Raw genomic sequence first — 5,144 nt, 5'->3', positions numbered from 1 at the left:
AAAGAGTGAGACTGTGTCTCAAAAAATAAATGAATGAATAAATAAATAAATGGATGGTGGAGGGTATCAAGTCATTATAATATTTAGATTTAATTGAACATACATTTAGAACAGAATCTTAGCAGTTTTATTTTAAACGTTGCAATATGTAAAACACTTCAGAAACTGCACACTTGGCAATGATTTAAACATGATGAAAAATCTTAACTGCCAACCTGAAAAATGTGCAAGCCAGTACATAGTTTAAGAAATTCCTTTAGGGCTCAAGAAAAGAACAATTCCTTCAGGGAGCACAGAAACAAACCTTGTGAAGACAGACTACTGCTTTAGGGAACAGCAGGGTCACCAGCAATGCAGAGTAGGTGCTACCTAGGAAGGCTTCCTAGAGGAGGCATGAGCTGGGCTGGAACAGAAGGCAGGAGCAGGGCAGGCCTGGAGGGGGTGAGGAGGAAAAAGGCAAAGAGCCTTCTGGGGAAGACAGAGCAAGGATGATGGTGCCAAGGCCTTGGGGTGGTGAAGGAGGTGGATCCTCATAGCCCAGGGGATGGGGGATCTCCTGGAAAGTCCTGGAGGCAATTCAGGATAGAGCTGCCCTTCCTGCCTCCTCCCTCATTTTCCAGTCCTTAATACTGTGCCTGCTCCCTCTCACCCCACTCAGCATTCCCGTCTTTCCTTCTAAAAGGAGAAGGGGGATGGTTGCTCACGCCTGTAATCCCAGCACTTTGGGAGGCTGAGGCAGGCAGATTGCAGGCAGATTGTCAGGAGTTCAAGATCAGTCCGGTCAAGATGGTGAAACCCCGTCTCTACTAAAAATACAAAAAATTAGCTGGGCGTGGTGGTGCACGCCTGTAGTCCTAGTTACTCAGGAGGCCAAGACAGGAGAATCTCTTGAACGTGAGAGTTGAAGGTTGCAGTGAACCGAGATCGCACCGCTGCATTCCAGCCTGGGCGACAGAGCGAGACTCTGTCTCAAAATAAATAAATAAATAAATAAATAATAAATAAAAGGAGATGGAAACTGCGGAGAGAGGGCAATGCTATCTCTGTATCAGAGACAAGACAGAGACCTCTTAGGAGGGGTGAGGGAGCAGCTGCAGGCCAGCCCCATCTCTGTCCCCAACACCACTTCTGCCTCCTTGAGAGAAGATGGGTTTTGCTCCCCTCACTGCCTGTAGTACTTGGATGAAACCAGCCCTTCCACCCCACCGAGACTGTAGGACAGCTGGCAGGAAATGAGTATGTGTGTGATGCTAATTAGAAGCCTGTTGCTAGGGGGTTTAAGGGCTCTGGGGAGGAAGCTGAACTTCAGAGGAGGTCAGAGGACTGTAACAGTAGCCAGAGCTTTGGCTTCAGAGCCTGGAGCCAGAGAGGTCCCAAAGGAGAAAAAGCAGCCACTAGAGGGTCGGTGGGCTCAGCCTGCGGCCTCCCTCCGGACTGCTGGGGCAAGAGAAGGGCATGCCTCCCTTACACAGGAGCTGTGAACCAGATGCCTGCCTGAGCATATCAAGAGAGAGAAGGGCCAGAAACAGGTCTCTGTGGGGCCTCACAGTGGAGCTGAGAAGGCCTTTCCTCTGTCTGGGGTCCAGCGCTGGCCTGGCCCAGTGTCTAACCCTCTTGGGACTGAGGTGGTGGGTGCCCCGTAAGTTGTGCCCGTCAAACCCATCTGTAGCACACCTGCCATTGTTTTTTATTTTTGAGACTGGGTCTTGCTCTGTTGCCCAGGCTGGAGTAGGGGTGTGATTACAGCTCACTGCAGCCTTGACCTCCCCAGTTCAAGCAATCCTCCTACCTCAGCCTCCTGAATGGCTAGGACTACAGGTGCAGGGTCACCATGCCTGGCTAATTTTCAAAAGTTTTCTGTAGAGATGATGTCTCTTTATGTTGGCCAGGCTGGTCTTGAACTCATGGGCTCAAGTGATCGTCCCACCTTGGCCTCCCTAAGTGCTGGGATTATAGGTGTGAGCTACTGCACCTGGCCTCAGATCTATCATTCTTTAGGGTGAGAGCCTGGCTCATTTTGTCACATAGGGTGAGAAACCTGAAATTATCTGTGTCAACTTTTGTATTTTCTGTAAATTTGGTTTTATTTTACATTTAGATTCCTAGTAAAGTCCCTTTTGAAAAACTAAACAATACTGTCTTTGTCCAGTGTTAAAAGTGTTGTTTTTGGTTTGGCATGGTGGCTCACACTTGTAAGCTCCCGGCACTTTGGGAGGCTGAAGAGGGAGGATTGTTTGAGCTCAGGGGTTCCAGACCAGCCTGAAAAACATAGTGAGACTATATATATACACACACACACACACACACACAGACACACGTACACACACACACAGACACACAAAAGTGGATTTCTTTCTTTCTTTTTTTGAGACAAGGTCTCACTCTGTCATCTAGGCTGGAGTGTAATGGCATGATCCTAGCTCACCACAGCCTCAAACTCTCTGGTTCAAATGATCCTCCTGTTTCAGCCTCCCAAAGTGCTGGGATTACAAGTGTGAGCCACTGCACCTGGTAAAAGTTTTGTTTTGTTTTTTTTCAATTTTATAACTTTATTTGATGTATTTGATGATCAGCGATTAGTTCTCATCCACATTGACTGTCTGTAGATTTTTGAAAGTGGTAACAGGTACATAGGTAACCAAAGTATAGAGCTTATTTGGTGAATCTTCATCCTCATTACGTTTTCTGGACAGCCGCACACGGATTCTGTATGGGACATTCCTTATTCCTTTGGCCCAGACAGCTTTGTTGAGCCTGGTATCAATGCGCACATCTGGAGTTCCCATCTCCTTCATGGCAAATTTCCGAATCTCTTTGAGTGCCCGAGGGGCACGCTTCTTGAAGCCCACTCCATGGATGCGCTTGTGAATGCTGATGGTGTATTCTCGGGTCACCACCTCGTTGATGGCAGAACGGCCCTTTTTCTTCTCGCCACCCTTCTTTGCGGGAGCCATTCTGCCGGGTCCAAGCTGGAAAGGACAAGTTTTTTTTTTTTGAGACAGAGTTTCGCTCTATCGCTCAGGCTGGAGTGCAGTGGTGCAATCTTGGCTCACTGCAACCTACGCCTCCTGGGTTCAAGCAATCCTCCTGCCTCAGCCTCCGGAGTAGCTGGGATTATAGGCACCCGTCTCCACACCCGGCTAATTTTTTGTATTTTAGTAGAGACAGGGCTTCACCATTATTGGCCAGGCTGGTCTCAAACTCCTGGCCTTGTGATCTGTCCGCCTCGGCCTTCCAAAGTGCTGGGATTACAGATGTGAGCCACCACGCCCAGCCTGGCAAAAGTTTTAATGAGCACTTTCACATCCAAGGTTTTTGTGGTCCTCTTGACAACTGCAGTGAGACAAGAATCATGACCCACATTTTACACATGAAGATGTCAAGGTTCAGAGAGGTGATGTGACTCAGCCAAGGACTCACTGCTGGTGACCAGGAGACTTGTGACTCAGACCCCACCTTTTACTAACTCTGTGTGGACTGCCCAAAGGGCAGAGGTTCTTGTCCGGTTTTGGCACCAATAATTATGGAGGAGTAAGAGTGTTCCCCAGAGGCCCTGTATAGTGGCTGTGTGGTTTCTGCTTCAGACTCATTTATTCATTCAATAAGAATAAAATACCTTGAGGCTGGGCGTGGGGGCTCACGCCTGTAATCCCAGCACTTTGGGAGGTAGAGGCAGGCAAATCACGAGGTCAGGAGTTTGAGACCAGCCTGGCCAACACAGAGAAATGCCGTCTCTACTAAAAAAAAAAACACACACACACAAAAATTAGCTGGGCATGGTGGCGTGTACCTGTAGTCCCAGCTACTTGGGAGACTGAGGTAGGAGAATCATTTGAACCCAGGAGGCGGCGGCTGCAGTGAGTCAAGATTGCCCCACCATACTCCAGCCTGGGTGATAGAACAAGACTCCATCTCAAACAAACAAACAAACAAAAAAACGAAACAAAAAGAATAAAGTACCTTGTACATTCCGGACACAGTAGATGCTGTAGCAAAAAGAGTAGAAACAGACATGCTTCCTGATTTTATGGGGCTTACAGTTTAGAGGAAAAGTCAGCAGATAGCCACAGGGTCACACAAACAAGTGGATAATTACAAATTGAGATAACTTCTGAAGGATCACATTTGTAGGAGTTTTTAACAAAGAAACTTGACTTAGTGTCAGTGTGGGAAGATCCTTGTGGAAGGGACGCTTGAGCTGAGATCTGAAAGATGAGCATAAGTTATCCATGCAAGGGGAGCAGGTGAGAGTGGAGTTGAGGAGGAAAATGACTTTCCAGATAGAGGGACCATCATGGGCAAAGGCCCTATGGCATGATGAGTTTGTAACTGAGAGAGAGAGCAGGCATGGCTGAAGCTCAAGAGCAAGAAGGAGGGAGGCACCAGGTAAGGCTGGAGAAGCAGGCAGGGCCTTGGGGGACACAAAAACCACAGAATGGTTTTTCTAGTGATGTGTGTGTGTGTGTGTGTGTGTGTGTGCTTGTGCATGTGACATGGATTTGCATTTTGGAAAATTTCACTCAGTCTACAGTATGGAAAAGATCAAGAGGGGCAGAATAGATGCAGGAGGACCAGTTAAGAGGCAAAAAATAACATCTAATATTTATTGAGTACTTACTTTATACCAAGTGCTATTCTGAGTATTTTGTGTGTATTAACTCCCTAATCCTTATGACCTTATGAAGTAAGGACTTCCATTATTTTCATTTTACAGATGAGGAAACCAAGGTGCAGAAAAGTTACATAAGTTGCTGGAGATCATAGAACTGATAAGTGGTGGAACCCAGACGCTCTGATTTCAGAGCTTCTGCTCTTCACTGCGATTGTCTCCTGAGCACTTGGGTGGTGATAATGAGGACTCATGCATCGTGCATTCAATCAACATGTACTTATGCTGTGGTCACTATGTGCCAGGCACTGTTCTATTTTTTATTTTTTGTTTTTTTTGAGGCAGAGTCTCACTCTGTTGCCCAGGCTGGAGTGCAGTGGCGTGATCTTGGCTCACTACAACCTCCGCCTCCTGGGTTCAAGCGATTCTCCTGCCTCAGCCTCCTGAGTAGCTGGGATTACAGGCACCCACCACCATGCCCGGTTAATTTTTATATTTTTAGTAGAGATGGTGTTTCATCATGTTGACCAGGCAC

The 5,144-nt window shown here is 47.2% G+C and overlaps 1 pseudogene across 1 annotated transcript; it reads right to left on the bottom strand.

Annotated features, from left to right (window-relative positions):
* Positions 1 to 2,536: 2,536 nt before the first annotated feature.
* On the bottom strand, positions 2,537 to 2,974 carry LOC105530588 (annotated as a pseudogene). The gene has a single exon (XR_001004669.1). The product of XR_001004669.1 is annotated as a 60S ribosomal protein L31 pseudogene (transcript).
* Positions 2,975 to 5,144: the final 2,170 nt, after the last annotated feature.

This window comes from Mandrillus leucophaeus, unplaced genomic scaffold, assembly GCF_000951045.1.
Source record: "Mandrillus leucophaeus isolate KB7577 unplaced genomic scaffold, Mleu.le_1.0 Scaffold830, whole genome shotgun sequence".
Classification (NCBI taxonomy): domain Eukaryota; kingdom Metazoa; phylum Chordata; class Mammalia; order Primates; family Cercopithecidae; genus Mandrillus; species Mandrillus leucophaeus.
The sequence above is the reverse complement of the archived record's forward strand: the minus strand, read 5'-3'. Positions and strand labels throughout refer to the sequence as shown.